Raw genomic sequence first — 19,395 nt, forward strand, 5'->3', positions numbered from 1 at the left:
TCTATGCTACAATTTCCCCATCTAAAATGCAGTTAATAACATCTTCTCATGTTGTTGTGATGATTAACTGAGTAAATCTGTGCACAATGCTTGGTGTATTGCCTAACACATACTAAGCATTCAAACATTGTCTATTGCTATTATTCTTTTTATCTAGCACAAACCAGGCTTGTTAACTATAATGTAATGTCAACTATATTGAATGTGTGTGTTGTGGTGCTGTCATAGAATTGCCTGAGATAACTAATTTTTTTTCTAGTATGTGTCATATAGTGACATTCATTTGGAACAACTTGTACACTGAGGCAAACATATTTGAGATGCTCTTGTGATGTAAATTCTTCTTGAATTAGGGATTGTTCACCATACTTTGGGAGCAAAAGTGAAGCTATTTGGTCTATAACTTCCCAGGGCTTCCTCCAAAATCATCTCCTTTTTTATTTTTTTTTCTTCAATTTAACACTGCATTTAATTCTTTATATTTCACCTTATTTGATTGGTTGAGGAATTCTGTTACTAAACCAGTATCTTGAGATATAAATTCATTTAGAAATTAGGTATCCTTGATAAAGATTACTTTGCAGGGCACCTGGGTGATCAGTTGTTTAAGCATGCAACTCTTGATTTTGGTTCTGTTCATGACTTCAGGGTTGAGATAGACTTACCCTCTCCTCACAACCCCTCTTGCCTGTTGGGCTCTGTGCTCAGCAGGGTACCCTTGGGATTCTCTCTCTCTCTCCATCCCCCAACTCTAAAATAAAATAAATCTTTTGAAAAAGAATTACTTTGCCACATTTTGATCTATCCAAATCCCAACACCATTCTAAGCTTCTGTGTTGTTTTCTCAGGATAGAATTTTTGTCACTGGTTTTATGTGTTTTTTGAAATATCAAGATCAATGAATGCTTTCCTTTATCTATTGGTTTCTTCATTCAGTGCTTTCTGTGAGTGTTGTCTGTCCCAGGACTATGACTCCAGCAGAAGGTAACTGTGGTGATGGATGGTAACTAGATGTACTGTGGTGATCACACCTCAATGTATACAAATATCGATTCATTATGTTGTACCCCTGAAACTAACAGAATATTGTATGTCAATTAAAATTTGGTAATAAAAAAAGTAACCATTGTCTCAGATATATTGCTCTGCATTTTAAGTTGTAAAAAATATTATCCCTGCAAAGCAGATCCAAAATTATTTATTGATATCCTTTGTGTAATGTACCTAGGGCAAGAATTAAAATTAGTTTTTCTCCTGGGATATGTGTCTACTATATTCACACTAAAACCCCAAATATTTTGGTTTATCTGAATACCTGAGTCTCTAGTCAATTCTGATGTCTTTAAATGAAAGGTGATTTACTTTTTCCCTGTGATTCACTCATCATCAGAAAGCATGTCTGTATGATTGCTAATTTTTTCATATTTATTTGAGTTCATTTTCATCTTCATCCTTGTATATGCTATTAGAAAATATATTTTCCTAAAAATCTTAGTGTCATTTATGCCACTTGTTCTTAATTCTTAAAAAAAAAAATCTTGGATTAACAGTTAATTTGTCTTGAGTATATAAAGCAATGCAAAGTTCTTGTCCCTTAAAGAATTTTTGGAATAAGCATGAAACTGATTTCCATCTGTCTGCCAGGTTATTAAACCCTTGAGACATAATTAGGGCATATGAGGGTTCAACTTACTGGTAAAGGAACTGTTAATGCTTAGCTCACTAATAGTGGCTTTTTTCAGAGAATTTCAAGGAGAAAAATTCTCTGATTCTTATTTTAAAGGAAGTCCTTGAAAATCCCAAATTGTTCCTTTAAACACACTCACTGTGGTATTTCCTACTGTAGAATATTGTGTGTGGTATTAAAAAGAAAGATGTATTTTGGTATGTACAAGCATAGAGTATTTCTAAACAATAGTATGTAAAAATGATAAGCTGTAGAAAAACAAGGATATTATTTATATTACATAAAGATTATGCATATAAACATTCTATATCCATCTATCTATCCATATCTATCTATCATCTATTTATGTATCACAAACCAAAATAGTAAGGATGCATCTGTGGACACACAGGTATGTGTGTCAATGCAGAGAAACACCTGAAAAAGAATATTCAACTAACTCATCTTGAGCAGGGGCAATGATAGTGAAATCCGGAGAAGTCTGGGGGTGCCAGCAGGAGATAAAGAACAGATTTATTTCCAATATTTTAATTTTTAAAGACTAATTTATTTATGTATCACTTCAGTACTTGGAGGTTGATTTGAAAAAAAAAATAAGCATTTGTATAAAAGATACTACATGTTAAACATTTTTCTCTGTATCTCCAAAGGGAGATTAGTAAATATTTGATTTGAAATAGACATGATCTTTGTAAATTTAATTTAAAATAAACATTAAAATTATAAGATTTTAGAAGATGGAAGAGTTCATTAAGAACATATTTTATGTAACCATTCATTCTAGGAGAAATCGTTCTTCATCATCATTAACATTAACCATTTTTGTTAAGTGATTATCATATACGCACAGGCATATATGCATATGTATATGTATGTTTGTATATATGTATAAAACAAAAAGGTTGGAAATACACACAGTCCACAGAAGTTCATCATTTGTTTTGTTTTGGGGTGTTAGGACAGATACATTGAAACACTAATTGACAATAAGAAAGAACATATCCCGGCTTTAGAAAAAGTGGTAAACACAAACATTAAGGGTGTTCTGAGCTCTATGAGGAATATATGATTGGCAGAGTATTGCCATAAATGATATCTCAAACAACAGAAGAGACTTCCACAGGTGGAGGGAATGTAAGTGATATCTAGAGAGGAAATATGAAAGACTTGGTAGGAGGATGGCATATGTTCAGAGGACACTAAGCAGACATTCTGACATATCCTGGGTATTTGGACTCAAATAATTTTAAAGCTTCACATCAATTAACTATTGAATTATGGTCGATGATATTTTTATCTAAGACCAATGAAATAACTTATCTGTTAAGAGAAAAACAACTTTAAATTCAAGTGTCTTATAAGCTTCAGTGACATAGGGGGTAGTTTCCCCTTCTCTAAAATGTGAAGATTTCAACAGGCAGTCACCATGGTTGCTGTTCGGAATGTAATTTTTATGTAGAGGTTTTATTTCTAGTTATGTTTCTAGATTCTCAAGTCATGGGCTGCGTATTTCAGAGAGTAATCAAACCCCAGCCTAGTTTAACTCTGATGCAAAATATGTTAAGGAGCAAAATGGGCCAGGTTTCCGGAGATTTGGATTCTAGTATCAGGTTAGCCTTCAGTAGTTGTGAGCATTGAAGGAGAGCCCTTAAAATCTTTGGACTTCTTTTTTCTTCCTTTATAAAGTTAAGTTAATAACTTCCAAAGATACTGCAAATATCTTGTATGAATCAACACAAAAATGTATGCAAACACTTGGTCAACTCTAAATTGGTCTTATGTAAAGCATTATTATTAAGTCAGTAATGAGAACATAAAACACTCTAACCACACTACCTCTTATTATTCCTTGACAATAATAAGCAAGATCCTATTTCTTTTCTTTGCATTACTCTACCCTCTGTGCTTGGGATGCTCTCTGACAGGATTATCTGTGGGTCCCATTTTCTTACTCACTTTAAATCTCTGCTGAAATATCACCTTATCAGAGACATCCCTCCTCTGCTATCTGGTATCAATTAGCAACACCCATCCAGGTATCACATATCTCCCTTAGCATGCCTTATTTTATATCAACAACAGAAATGTTATCATTTTATTCACATATGTAATTTTTGTAATACTCTGTTTCCCCAACACACACGAGTAAAAAATCCATTAGAATAGTGATTTTGGTTTGGTTCACTGTGCATCTCTAGTTCCTCAAAGAGTGCTTGCCATGTTGTAGGCACACACTAAATATTTATTGAATGACTGAACAAATTTATAAATTGTCAGAGGGAGATTTAAATAAAAATATAAGCAAAACTAATTTTATGCTTTTTTTAATCCTTCAGCAGCTCATTTAGTAAACTATTATGCTTACCAAGGAAATATTGGAAGCTCACACACTGATACATCATGTCAAAGTTCCAAAATTCCTTTTAGTTTTGCTAATATGATTTATTTTTAGAAAATAGTGTAACAATGCCTTTTGCAAGGAAATGGGTTGCTGTTTGTGTCATGTCAAAACATGAAACAAATATGTATATCAAGAACTTTAGATATCTAAAAGAATTAAGAGACCCTTCATTATATAAAGGTCAACTATCTTCATATGGATAAATTATAATTATTTGTAAAGTTTAGAAACACAGGGAAAACTTTAATAAACAAATAAGCAAACTTATTTTATCCACTAGCCTTTAGTGTTATGTCATAAACACTATAGATGTGCATATACGCATATGTCAAAACTATGTAAGATAACTTGAATGTTGTATCTTTTACCTTAACTTCTTCAAAAGAATAGAGGAAATGATAAGGCTAGAAAGAATTTATATAGATAGATGTGAAGCAAGTCACAGAAGTAATATGTTGACAAGATTAACTATTCTAATAAATTGAAATTTGACTATAAATAGCAAATTTCTCTATTCTTTTTGGTATCCTTTTAGAAGACAGCAGCTGGGATCCACACATCATTGATTAGGTAGTATTCCAAAGAATAATGTATTAATTGGTAAGTCACATAATCTTAAATCTATTATTAAAGCAAACCTTTTGGCAGTTTGTAGCAATGTCACCAGAAATTGATTATCTCTTCAACAAAAATAGTTTTGACATTTCCAACTGAGTCCTGCCTGTTTATATTAATAAAATCCCAACACTTCTAAAATACTAATGGAAAGTGCCAATGACTAAACTGATATATGGTGCAATCTGTTCTTTTATTTAACAAAATGCAGCAAATAAAACCCTTCCAATCTATATATAGGGCATTTAATAGTTATGAAGGACTGGGTTAGCATTTATTTTAATATAAGCCTTTTGAAGACATAAAGACACTAACAATACTTATTATCTAGATAAAATCATGAACTACAAAATATATGATAGTGTATTTCTGAGAGTTAATGAAATTTAAAGAGGTCTTGAAATTAAAAGATAAAAAAATTTAAGGAGATTTTTTTTTGTCAAGATATTTATTATTTATTTGAGAGAGAGTAAGTGTGTGAGAGAACAAGAGCACTAACAAGGGGAGGGGCAGAGGGAGAGGGAGAAGCAGACCACCCTGCTGAGCAGGTAGTCCCACTTGGGGCTCACTCCCCGGACCCTGGGATCATAACCTAAGGCTAAGGTAGATGCTTAATCAGCTGAGCCACCAAGGTGCCCCTCAAGGAGTTTTAAAGAAAATAAAAGACCTGGGTAGTAATAGAAGTTCTCACATGAAATCTGGAGAAAGACTGAATTTCATAATGTCATCAGTGAGCTTCCCATAATACTATCAGCTTTAACTGTTAATTAATTTTGATCTACAAATTTTATCCAAAGGTGAATGTGTGTGTGTGTGTGTGTGTGTGTGTGTGTGTGTATGGAAGAAAGAAGTGGATGAGATAATTTCCATTTATAGTTATATCAGTCTTTGGTGTGCCCAGAAGGAAGTTTTTAACCCTATGGCTAATATGTAGAGTGGCTGCATTGCGTGAGATGAGCCAACTGTCAAGACAAACTTGCAAAGCAAAAGAAGTTAGAGAAAGAGTTTCAGAAATGTTGAAATTCCTACTGGAATCATGGTCATTAATGATACCTCTTCCCCCCACCAACTCAGACTTATGGGGCTGATGTAAACACAACATCATAAAGATCCTCAGAGTTGATTGTTGGTTGACTACTCTGGCTAGAATACATCTGGCTAGAAGTATATCTCAAAAACAGTGCTTGACAAAAACGCAAGGTAGCTGTGTTGACAAACATGTCTTGGAACAGTATCTCCACTCAAATCTAAATAGCCAAGCGGTTAGAGAACTCAAGTGTTGAGAATCTGGGGACTTTACATCTCATATGAGAATTACAGTATTTCAAGTCAGATGGTTCTGTTTGAAGGTTTTCATGAAAAATATATGATGTTTGTTTTAACATTCAATATTTCAAATTATCAACAAATGGTGGGATGTTTCTTACTTTTCTTGATGGTAAATGGAAGATTAGCTGTTACATTGAAAGTACCATCTAAAAAAAATATGGCCTGGGATTAAATAGGTGACATTATCCTAGCAATTTTTTCATTGCTATGTTTTTATAATATTCTGATAAACTTAGCCTTACATGAATACACAACTATAAGTAACAATAGTATTTTCCTCATTCAGTATGCTCAGGTAATTATGAGGGTGTGCTGCCGAAGAAACTGGCCTAAGAAATGAAATATTAGGAATAGTTTAATTTTGGAGGGAGGAAGTAGGAGGGAAAAAAGGAAATGCAAAAGTGTTTGGTATATGGTCAACTAAATGGCTCTTTGATCCACAGGTCAGTCTTTCTGAATGCCTCAAGGCAATAATTACCACTTTTCTTCAGTGAAGAAAATTAATTGATAATGCTATTCATTGCTTTTCCATTGAGGCTATAATTTAAACCACAAATTAATGAATTAAGAGTTCCAATCAGAGTACAATTCCTATAGTCATTTCTATCTTTCCAGTTCCTGTACTTTATTGTTTTTTTTTTTCTAGTTTCATTGCCTTGTTTTTTAACTTTTGTTAATGTCATATGTGTATCTATTCTATCTATCTAGCTAACTAGCTAGCTAGCTTGCCTTAAAGTTGTCCTTTAGGAGTATTAAATTTTTAAAATATATCCACAAAGCTTCCCGACTTGGTGGGGGTATTGCTGATCAAGGAGAAGGAAGACTGAATTCATTCCATTGATTGAGCTTTCATGTTCTTTGCATCTCATTCCCCCCACCCCTTCATAACGGAGAAACTAAATCAGCAAGAACAGTATAACGTTGGGTTCCAAAACTGTCCGCATAAGGTATTTCAGGGTGATGTTGTGTGATAAAGTGCTTTTGAAGACACCCTTTCTACTTTATTATGAATCAGTTTCAAAACTGAGCATTAAAAACATGTTTTTTTCTTTGCACAAGACTTCTGATTGTATCATTCTATTGATCACCTTGTGGTAATTAAGATACTGACAAAAAGTTTGAGATATCATTGGTGATTTAAGCCAGTAATAATATGGGTTTACAAAGAATTTGTTTTGAGATAGCACTCACATTTGTGGCTCCTCATAACTGTAACTCCATCTGGGCATAGTTCTAACATTTATTATTAATTTTTTAATGATTAATTTTGTTTGCTAGAATAATTCACACACCTGGTTAAAATATCTTCAACATCTATTTTTCTATAAAGCAACTTTCTTAATTAATTGTTCTGTAGGGACTATCACTATAAATACAAACAAAAATATAAATACAAATTGCTGCTATGAACTAAAGAACTATATTTCAATCAATAGCTTAAGTATACATTTTGAGGCCATTTAAGTACATCAGGTTTTGAAATAAGGTCATCAGTTTCAGCTTTTTTTTTTTTTTTTTTTTTTTTTTTTTGCAAAACTGATTCATCTATAAGAATAAAAAAACTAAAAAAAAAATAAAAAAAGAATAAAAATACTAATTTTCTCTTAACAACATAAACTTTTTCTAGATCATAAAAGTGATGAATAAGAAAATTAAAGCCTTAAAAATTTTGCTTGTTGAATTGAACTTGTATTATTTCTATGCAAGGCATCTTTCATTTGAACAGAATTAAATTTTTATTTTTATTCAACTTCTAATTTTTAATGAAAATGAGATTCAAATGATGCTACAAGAGCAATGATTTAATACATGTATGAACATAGACATAGAGTGTCTTCAAATACATCTGTGGTAATTCCTCCCATTCCCATATCCCACCCCTCTGCAGAGTGACTTTGTTAATCACACCTTTATCAGAAAATGCAGGTTATCTCCCATGACCATGGTAAAAGGTTACTATAAATTTGGAGACTAAAACAACAAAAATTTATTCTCTCATGGTTCTGGAGACCAGAAGTCTGAAATCAAGGTGTCAGCAAGCCATCATCCTCTGAAGTCTCTACAGGATGATCTTTCTTTGCCCCTTCCAGTTTCTGCTGGCTAGCACCATTCCTTTGTTGTTACTTCACTCCAATCTCTGTCCCAACTTCAGCCTGTTCTCTTCTCTATTGTGTCTTCTACTTTTCTGTCTGTTATAAGGACCCTTGTCATTAGATTTAGGGTAAACTGGGAGATTTCCAGGATGGTCTCATCACAAAACCCTTTGATTTAATAATATCTGCTAGACAACCCCCCCCTTTTTCTTTCCAAATAAAGTGACATTCAAAGGGTCTGGCTATTAGGACATAGATGTATCTTTTGAGAAGCCATCATTAAACTTCCTATAGCATCCTTTAAATCTGGACTGGCCTTGTGATGAGCTTTGACCTTTAGTTTATGGAAGAATGAGTATAGGTCCAGGTGGCATTTTGCTTCCATGCTTATTTTCCTTGAATACAGCCCTGAGTGTGTCTAGTGTAGCCTACCAGCACATAAAAAATCATATAGAACAGAGTCAAATTTTTCCAGCAGAACCCCCTTCACCTATACCCATCACTGGCTCTCAGTTATGTAAGTGAATCTACAACAACCTGCCAGTCCCAGTCTAGCTGTTGCATGGGAACATAGTTAAGACCAACAAAAGAATTGTCCATTGAGGGTCAGCTCAAGTTGCCCACAGAATAGTGACCCAATGAGATAGTTTGCTTATGTTTGGGGTGATTTTTAAAGCATCCATAGATAACTGATGCAGGTACTAGTACTTAGGATGGCACCATAACAAGATTCTTACACAAGAGACATTGATTTTGAGGTGAGATGGTGAGAATAGGCTGCAGAAATTGCAAAACTGGAGAAATGGTAAACAAATTACAGGTGGGCACTTGAAAAAATAGTGAGAAAAATGCTGAGACTGAAAAATAGGTGACTCATGTTATGTATTCATGGAAAAAAAGTCTAATGGTCATCTGTAGAAAATTGAAAGATAGAAAATCCAACTCATGAACATGTAGATCTGACTAAGATTTCCAATCCCAATGTTAAAAAGGTCAATTTTTTAATTTTAGTGTGTTCTCTAAAGTTTTGATGTCTCATGAGACATAAATGTTGTGTTGGTTATCTATTGCTGTGTAATAAAACAGCCCTTTTCCTTGGAAGCTTGAATGGTAACTATTCAGTTAGCATTCTGAAGGTCAGCTTCAGTGAGTTAGGTTCAATGAGGCAAGGGATTCTGTTGGTTTTTCCTGAGGTCATTCATGCAATAGTGGATTTAACAGCTAAAATCGTAATTTTAGGGGCACCTGGGTGGCTCAGTCATTAAGAATCTGCCTTAGGCTCAGGTCATGATCCCAAGGTCCTGGGATCAAACCACACTTCAGGGTCATTGCTTGGTGAAGAGCTTGCTTCTCTCTCTCTCCCACTCCCCCTGCTTGTATTCCCTCTCTTGCTGTGTCTCTCTCATCAAAGAAATAAAATATTAAAATAAATAAATAAATAAAATGATAATTTTAGATAAAAGTTAAAGATAACCTCCCTTTTATATCTGGAAGTTGATGCTTGCTGTTAAATGGTTGATCTGGAGGCCACCAGCTGAGTCAACTTGCCTTGCTCCATGAGTTTTCTTTTCCTCCATTAGACAGCTTAGGGTTTTTGTATAGGGTGATCTGAAGGCAAATTTCCAAGAGAGGTAAAATAAAAGTTGAAAGGTCTCTTGATGGCATCAAGTCTCAGAAGTTACATCATATCACTTCTATTGAAATAGACTGATTTCTATCTCCTCCATAATAAGTACAAATGGTTAGCAAAATATGCTATGTAGATTAACTACTGCCTCTATAAATTCACTAACTATAGTTGCAGTAGAACTAAGAGATTCATTGTAAAATTCATCTTTTTCTATTTGAGAGACTACAATATGTCTATTTCAACACACAATGGTTTAAAATACTCATACTGAGCCTCCCTTTTCTCAAACTTCTAGTCTTTATTTCTTATCTGTGATCCCAGTTGAAAATATAATTTAAAGTGCACTCTAATTTTAAAAAGTAAAAATAAAATAAAGAACAATATAATAAAGGCAAATTTTTCAATATTTATTTATTTATTTTTAATTTGTTAAGATTTTATTTATTTATTGGACAGACAGAGATCACAAGTAGGCAGAGAAGCAGGCAGAGAGAGGGGGGAGGCAGGCTCCCTGCTGAGCAGAAAGCCCGTTTCGGGGCTTTATCCCAGGACCCTGGGATTATGACCTGAGCTGAAGGCAGAGGCTTAACCCACTGAGCCACCCAGGCACCCCAAATTTTCCAATATTTAAATGACATAATGATTATCCAATTATTATTTTTAAAGATTTATTTATTTATTTCAGAGAAAGAGCACAACTGAGTGCCTGTGAGTGGGAAGGGTCAGTGGGAGAGGGAGAGATTCTCAAGTAGACTCCCCACTGAGCAGCCAAGCATGGAGCAAGCCTAACACAGGACTTCATCTCCAGACACTGAGATCATGTCCTATGTTGAAATAAGAGCCAGACACTCAACCAACTAAGCCACTCAGGTGCCCTGATATCCAATCATTCTTTTTAAACAAAAATTTAATGAAGTGCATTTGTCAAAGAGTTTTGGTTTGTGAACAATGTATGTGTATGTGTATGTGTGTGTATGTTTATACATGTGTAATCACCAATGAAAATAACAAGACTAGCTCATAAAATGATAAACATAAAAAAGGAAAAATCAAGTGATGCTATCTCCTATTTTCAGGCCAATATGATTGGGTTTTGGGGGTAGGCACAAGAATGGGTTGATAACTTGTGAAATAACACAATTCATTCTGGCTGATTCAAGACCACAGTATTAATGAGACTGATGTCATATGATTCTTTGAAAGCACAAAAAACCTAATTTCCCAATATCTGATTGCATATAAATATTGGTATATTCATGAAATATTTTTAAAGGATAATATTTGCTCAACCAGAAAATGTTTCTACAGTTTTGCTTGTCCAACTGTAATGTTAATGTTTTCTTTTTTCCTTTAGGTCTTTGCATAAAACTGGTATTTCCTGAAGATTATTTATGGAGATTGTATGCTTATCCCCAGGGTAGCCTCTGGATATATCTGTTTTTAGCATATGCTAGTTTGAGAAATGTAGCTTTAGAAGATGAGCTGGGCTGTGCTCTGTGTGGAATACATGACCAAAGAGAGATTATAGCTTTGAGATTGAGTTTAGAGGGTAGCATAAACACAGGGTTAAGAACTTAACCTCAGTACTGGATAAAATGCAAATATGAGTGTCCAAAATCAGGCAGTGCACCAGTGGCAACAATAGCAACAGTCACAACAGCATCAGAGGCAGGATCTTATTATAGCTAAATCTAGAAGTTGAGGTTAAACTTAACCTATCTTTTGAGACACACACACACACACACACACACACACACACACACATATAGATAGGCTCAATTTTCCCATTTCTCTTCTCTGGGCAAAGAGATGCTATTTCCTGGATTTCTCTATGTTCTTGAGTCCTTATTCTCCTGGGTTCAGTTCTCAACCCAAATTGTATCAAGGCTTCTACATTAGTTTCCTATCGCTGTCATAACACAGACCCTCAAACAGAGTACTTTAAGACAACATAAATTTATTATCTCAGTTACAGTAGTCAGAAGTGCCACAGGGCTGAATCAAGATGTAGGTTGGGCTGCCTTCCTTTCTGCAGGCTCTAGAGGAAAGATTGTTTCCTTGCACTTCCCTGCATCTAGAAGCTGACCACATGCCTTGGACCCTGGCACCCGTCCTCCATTTTCAAAGCCAGCAAGAGTGGTCTGAGACTTTCACATCATATCATTCTGATGTCCTCTCTGGCCTCTCTCTTCCATTTTAAAGGGCCATTGTGATTACTTTATGCTGGGTCTGCCCAGATAATCCTAAAATACTACCCCCTTTTTAAGGTCACCTAATTTAGCAGCTTTTATCTGCTTTTATCTATCTTTTATCTGCTTTTATCTATCCGCTCCCCTGATTTCTTCTTGCCATGGAAGATCACATAGTCACAGGTTCCCGAGATTAGGGTATGGATGTCTCTAAAGGACTCTTATTCTGCCCAACGTATCTTTCACAGTTGTTTTCTTTTCCTTATGCCTGCTTTGCCATATCTGGGCCTCAGTCACATGTCCCTAATTTCCACAAAACATTTGGAGCAACAGAGGAATGAAATATTATTATAAATGTTTGGGGTGACAATTTACACGAATATAATTAAACCAAATAAAACAGTAAGTGTTTTTGTTTCAGAAAGGCAACATTATGTCAACTAGAAAATATTCATTATTTTTTTACTTTTATATGGCAGCAAAAGGATACTCTTATTTCTTTGCTAATTTGGAAATAGGACATTTTAGCAAAACTGTGGGTAAGAAATACTGTCTCAATATGACTATCATTGTTTTTATTAATTTCTTTTTAGTGTAACAGAATTCATTGTTTGTGCATCATACCCAGTACTCCATTCCATATGTGCCCTCCATAATACCCACCACCTGGCTCCCCTAAACTTCTACCCTTTGCCCCTTCAAAACCCTCAAGATTGTTTTTCAGAGTCCGTAGTCTCTCATGGTTCATCTCCCCTTCCAATTTCACTATCATTTTGTACAAACATTCCAGGCAGCTGGGGAATGTGTATCTCTATCATGAAGTGGGGATGGGGACCACCACATCCATGACAGGTTGACAGGACCCTCATCAAACTAGTGTGGAAAGGCATTAGGCCTGTTTGGAACATTCTCGTAGAACTTTTATGCTACAACAATTTAAAAATAAGAAATAAAAGGAAACAAACAAAACAACCTCACTAGAATTTAACTCTCATTTAAGTCTAAGTCATGTTTGTCGAAGTGCTGGTATTATTTTGTTGGCAGCCATCCTGATAGTGAGCTAGAGTTGACATGTAATGTGATACTAAATTCATTTCAAATAATGTTAGTGAACCCCAATTTTGTTCTTTCTCAATAGAATATCATTTTTTGTGGTAGGCTAAGAGCCAGGGTTTAAGTGAATTTTAGTCAAATAATCAAGGTAACTCCATTCCCCACTGGTCATAATTGCTTTATTGTAGGTACAGGTAGGACTCAGTTTATGGCCACACACACAATTACTCTTTTTACTTCTCTTCTCCCTGTTTTGGATGGTATCTAGTATGAACCTCAGCATAGAACTGTCTTTCACATACATGTGGACAACAGACTTATGAAACAATGCTCAACTTCACTCATCATCAGGGAAATATTAATCGAAACTACAATGAGCTATCACCTCACACCTGTCAGAACGGCTAAAATTAACAACACAGGAAATAACAGAAGTTGGTGAGGATGCTGAGAACAGGGAACCCTCCTATACTGTTTGTGGGAATACAAATTGGTGCAGGCGCTCTGGAAAACAGTATGGAGTTCCTCAAAAAGTTAAAAACAGAACTACCCTATGACCCAGCAATTGTGCAGCTAGGTGTTTACACAAAGGATACAAAAATGTTAATTTGAATGATACAGGTACTCTGATATTTATAGAAGCCTTATCAACAATAAATTATGGAAATAGCCTAAATATCCATCAACTGAATGGGTAAAGAAGAGAAAAAAGCTTTTTTTTTTTTTTAATCAAAAAGAATGAAATCTCGCCATTTGCAATGACATGGATGGAGCAAGATGGTATTATGCTAAGTGAAATGTCAGTCAGAGAAAAACAAATACCATATGATTTCACTCATATGTGGAATTTAAGATACAAAACAAATGATCAAGGGGGGGGGGAGAGGAAAACCAAGAAACATACTCCTAATTATAGAGAACAAATCGATGATTACCAGAGAGGAGGTGGGAGTGGGGTTGGGTTAAGTAGCTGATGGGGATTTAGAGGGCACTTGTGATGAGCAATGATTAATGTATGGAAGTGTTGAATCACTAAGTTGTACACCTGAAACTAATTTTACACTGTATGCTAGAATTAAAAACAAAACAAAACAAAACCTCTTTCAACTATGAGGTTAAATAATCTTCTGAGGCTCACAGGAGAGAATGTGAGAGGAGGCCTTGATCCTTCATGGTATCACTGAGCCACTGGACTAAGAACAAATCTGCTTCCTACTAAATAGAGAACTGATTTCTGGTTGAGAAAGTAAATGTCTTTATAGTTTCACTAATTTTATCAGTTATTCTGAGACTTCTGCTAAAGTATAAGTGCTGCAAAGCTCCATTTAAAACAAACAAAAAACATTTTAAGATTTAAAAATGTAAACCAAAAAAATTGAAAATCTGAAAAGAGGCTGTTTTAGGTCAAGCTGCCATAACAGAATACCACAGACTGGGTGGCTTAAACAACAGAAATCTATTTCTCACAGTTCTGGAAGCTGGGAATTCAAGATCAAAGTGCTGACAGATTTGGTTCTGGTGATACCTGACTTCCTGGCTTGCAGAGGGCCTCCTTCTCATTGTGTACTGACAAGACCTTTTCTTTGTGTGTATGCTAAAAGAGCAAGGGAGAGAGCTCATGATGTCTATTCTTACAAGAACTCTAAGACTATTAAATCTGAGCCCTATCCTCATGACCTCTCTTAACCTTAATTATCTCCTTAAAAGCACTATCCCCAAATAGAGTCACATTAGGGGTTAGGGCATCAACAGTTAAATTCTGGAGTGACACAAATATTCAGTCTATAGCAGAAGTTAAATATAGTAACTGTTATAAAATATAATCATATATTATTACATTACATATTATATTAATATATATTATATATTATATAATTACATTTATAATGATTGAATATAGTAAATTATGCATAATGTGGTACATGATATATATCATGCACTATATTATTAAGAAAATATACAATTTGTCTTATACGAGTAATAATATACAATATATACATTTTAGATCTTAACAGATGAGAGTATATAAAAGATGTTATGGAATACATAATCTATTATCTATTACACAATTTAAATATATTGTGTGTACGAATTAAATGCAATAACAGTCATATTCAGATATTTTTATCTCCTTTTTAAACTTGGGAGTGTGTTGAAAATATTCCATTTTAAATATTTCTATTTTTAATTATAAGGCATATATTTTGCTATTAAAATAATGTAAAATGAAAACTATTGTATATACAGCTTAATTTGTGTCTTTGAATATTATTTCCATATGGTGAATTCCTAGAACTAAAATGATGGTATTTTTAAGAATTTTGAAATACAACCAAATTTGTTTCAGGGAAAAAAAAAAAAGCCTTAATGATGGAGATGAGCAATTTCTTGCCTCCATGAAAGTGCTAGGGTTTTCATTATGCTTAACTGTTTATTTTTATGGCAATAAAATAGCATCTCTTATTTTTGTTTGCATTACTTCAATAACTGTGATGTTGAATTCAATTTCCTCAGATGGGGCATTATTTTTATTTCAATCTTTATAATTTATTTTCTTTTTATTTGGAATGTTGAATGTCAGAGAGCTTTCTGAAATGCTTAAAGACTGGGCTGTGGCCTTGTTATTACCAGAGAACTTGACTCAGAAAACTGCAGATCCTGATGTTTGTAAATATTTCCTTGAACAGAAGCATACAATATTGTTTGTATAAGTGCTACCGGCAAATTATATAAATGTAAATATAAAAGTACAGTACATAATAAGACTTGGACTGTATTCTCTGCTCTGACAGGACCAACAATCATCTCCCCCACCAATGTAGCATATTGTATAAATCAGAAGGAGCAGCACCTCCACATCACACCTCGCTATCTGTAATCTGTCAGCATTTTCTAGTTGACAAATCTACAATATTCAATAAATGTATAAGCTATGAAAGCCAATTTTCCCCTTAGATTTGGGTTATACACAATTCACACCTATTAGGACCATTTAAGGATTTAGCATTTGGCCAACATTAATTTCAAAGTATTTTCTGAGATTTTTGGTCTTTTAATATATTTACTTACACATGTATTTAATATACTTACTTACGTATGTGTATACTTACATATTTATGTGCACTAACACGTATAAATCAATGCATGCATGTATGGATTTATATGCATGTGTATATGGACTGAACATTTGTGAACCAGTGAAATTCATATGGAAACTAGTCACCAATGTGAAGGTATTTGGAGGTAGGGTCTTGAGAAATAATTAGAACATGACTGTGGAGCTCCCTTGAATGGGATTAGTGCCCTTACAGAAAGGGACCAAAATCTAGCTCACTCTTTTTCCACCCTATGAAGACACAATGAATAAGCAGCTTACTACAACCCTGAAGAGGGCTCTCACCAGAACCTAACCATGCTGACATCCTAGTCCTGGACCTCCGGTCCACAGAACTGTGAGAAAGGAATGATTTTGTTTAAGCCACTAAGTCTATGCTAAGTTCTCATAGCAGCCCCAAATGACTGAGACACATACATACACACATTTTTACATGTACTATATCTAATAATCTTTTCCCGAAATTTCCTATTTTTATGTAGTACAGAAAAGACTTTCCTGATCCCATGAATAAATGTATGCAATTTGCTTCTCAGTCTTTTATGGTTTCTTAGTGAAAACCAAATTCATTTTAAAAGGAAGTAACATTTTTAAATTACCTTTTATGTTTTTCTTTGTTATTTGCAGTTGCAGTTTAAAAAGAATTAGAGAAAAATTCATCTTTTACCACAGGAACATAGATGTTCTTATTTCTCTCTCACTCTCTCTTAGTAAATATACTTATCTATGTCTAAATCTATCTATAGATGTGAACCTTTAAGTTGTACCCTCTTTGCAAATTTCAGTTATGTACCATAGTACTATCAGCTATAGTCACCATGTTATACATTAGATCTTTAGACGTTAGGGTTTTGTTTGTTCATTTGTTTGTTTTATTTTGTTTTGTTTTTATTGCTGAATATATACAGAACTCAGACAACTAAATAGCAAAAGAAAAAAAATTGAATAAAGGATAATAAGAACCGAATAGACATTTTTCCAAAGAGGATATACAAATGGCCGAGAGGTACATTAAAGGTGCTCAACATCACTAATCATCAGGGAAGTGCAAACAAAAGCCACAATGAGATATCACCTCACACTTATGAGAATGACTGTTTTTTTTCCTCATTTAACTTTTGTTTTAATGGGTCTCAAAATTCTGTGACAGATTTTTGGTCAAGTTGTTTCTATTAAAAAGTACTGATTTTAAAAACTAAGAACTTAAAACTGCCACACACACACACACAAAAACAAATAGTCCACAAAACATTCTCCTTTCCTTCTGAAGGTTTTATGATGCATTGTTATCATTAACCAGTCTTTTGCTATTAAACTTAAATGGCCAATTGACACAAACAGTTCTGAGACCCTTCTTCCACCACTGATTAAAACTGAGGTGGCAGGGGCACCTGGGTGGCTCAGTGGGTTAAGCCTCTGCCTTTGGCCCCGGGTCATGATCTCAGGATCCTGGGATCCAGCTCTGCATTGGGCTCTCTGCTCAGAGGGGAGACTGTCTCCACCACTCTATTTGCCTGCCTCTGTGTCAAAAAAATAAATAAAATCTTAAAAAAAAAAAAAAAAAAGACTGGGGTGGCAGGTATTGGGGAAAATATTCATTTAGCCTTCTGAGCTTTCTGGGCAGACTTGGTGACCTTGCCAGCTCCAGCTGCCTTCTTGTCCACTGCTTTGATGACACCCACATCTGTCACCATCTGTCTCATGTCATGAACAGCAAAACGGCCCAGAGGAGGATAGTCAGAGAAGTTCTCAACACACATAGGCTTGCCAGGAACCATATCAACAATGGCAGCAACACCAAATTTCAAGAACTTGCAACCATCTTCCAGCTTTTTTCCAGAATGATGATCTATCTTCTCCTTCAGCTCAGCAAACTTGCAAGCAATGTGAGCTGTGTGACAATCCATCACAGGTGCATATCCAGCATTAACTTGGCCTGGATGGTTCAGGATAATCACCTGAGCTTTGAAGCCAGCTGCTTCCATTGGTGGGTCATTTTTGCTGTCACCAGCCACATTGCCGTGACGAACATCTTTGACAGATGCGTTCTTGACATTGAAGCCCACATTGTCCCCAGGAAGAGCCTCACTCAAAGCTTCATGGTGCATTTCAACAGACTTGACTTCAGTTGTAACATTGACTGGAGCAAAGGTGACCACCATGCCAGGTTTAAGACCACCAGTCTCCACTAGGCCCACAGGGACAGAACCAATACCACCAATTTTGTAGACGTCCTGGAGAAGCAGATGCAAGGGCTTGTCATTTGGATGAACTGGTGGCAGAATGCAATCCAGAGCTTCAAGCAGTGTGGTTCCATTGGCATTCCCATCTTTATGGGTGACCTTCCATCCCTTGAACCAAGGCATGTTAGCACTTGGCTCCAGCATTTGTCACCATTCCAACCAGAAATTGGCACAAATGCTACTGTGTCGGGGTTGTAGCTAATTTTCTTAATGTAGGTGCTGACTTCCTTAATGATTTCCTCGTATCCCTTCTGGCTGTAGGGTGGCTCAGTGGAATCCATTTTGCTAACACCAACAATTAGTTTTTTTTTCACCCAGTGTGTAAGCCAGAAGGGCATGCTCATGGGTCTGCCCTTTCTTGGAGATACTGGCTTCAAATTTGCCAACACCAGCAGCAACAATCAGGACAGCACAGTCAGCCTGAGATGTGCCTGTAATCATGTTTTTGATAAAGTCTCTGTGTCCTGGAGCATCAATTATGGTTACATAATACTTGCTAGCCTCGAATTTCCACAGGGAGGTATCAATGGTGATACCATGTTCACATTCAGCTTTCAGTTTATCCAAGACCCAGGCATAGTTGAAGGAGCCTTTTCCTATCTCAGCAGCCTCCTTCTCGAATTTTTCGATAGTTCTTTTGTTGATCCCACCATATTTGTAGATCAGATGACCAGTAGTGGTAGACTTGCCCGAATCTACATGTTCCATGACAACAATGTTGATATGAGTCTTTTCCGTCCCCATTCTGGTTTAGGTTGAGTGGTGGTTTTCATGACACCTGTATTCTAGCAGCAAACCCATTGCAAAAAAGCTAGAATGACTATTTTGAAAAAGACAAGAGGAACCAGGTGACAGGAAGAATATAGAAGAAAGGGAATCCTTGCACACTACTGGTATGAATATAAACTAGAAATGCCATTATCAGAACCAGTACAGAGATTTCTCAAAAAATTAGAAATAAGCTACCATATGATCCAACAATTCCACTTCTGGGTATATATCCAAAGGAAATGAAAATAGAATATTAGAGAGATATATGT

At 35.2% G+C, this 19,395-nt stretch overlaps 1 pseudogene; it reads right to left on the reverse strand.

The window, feature by feature from the left end:
* Positions 1–17,680: 17,680 nt before the first annotated feature.
* LOC101689397 lies at positions 17,681–19,099 on the reverse strand (annotated as a pseudogene).
* Positions 19,100–19,395: the final 296 nt, after the last annotated feature.

This window comes from Mustela putorius, unplaced genomic scaffold, assembly GCF_011764305.1.
Source record: "Mustela putorius furo isolate JIRA1106 unplaced genomic scaffold, ASM1176430v1.1 tig00000083_pilon_pilon_pilon, whole genome shotgun sequence".
In the NCBI taxonomy this organism is placed as follows: Eukaryota; Metazoa; Chordata; class Mammalia; order Carnivora; family Mustelidae; genus Mustela; species Mustela putorius.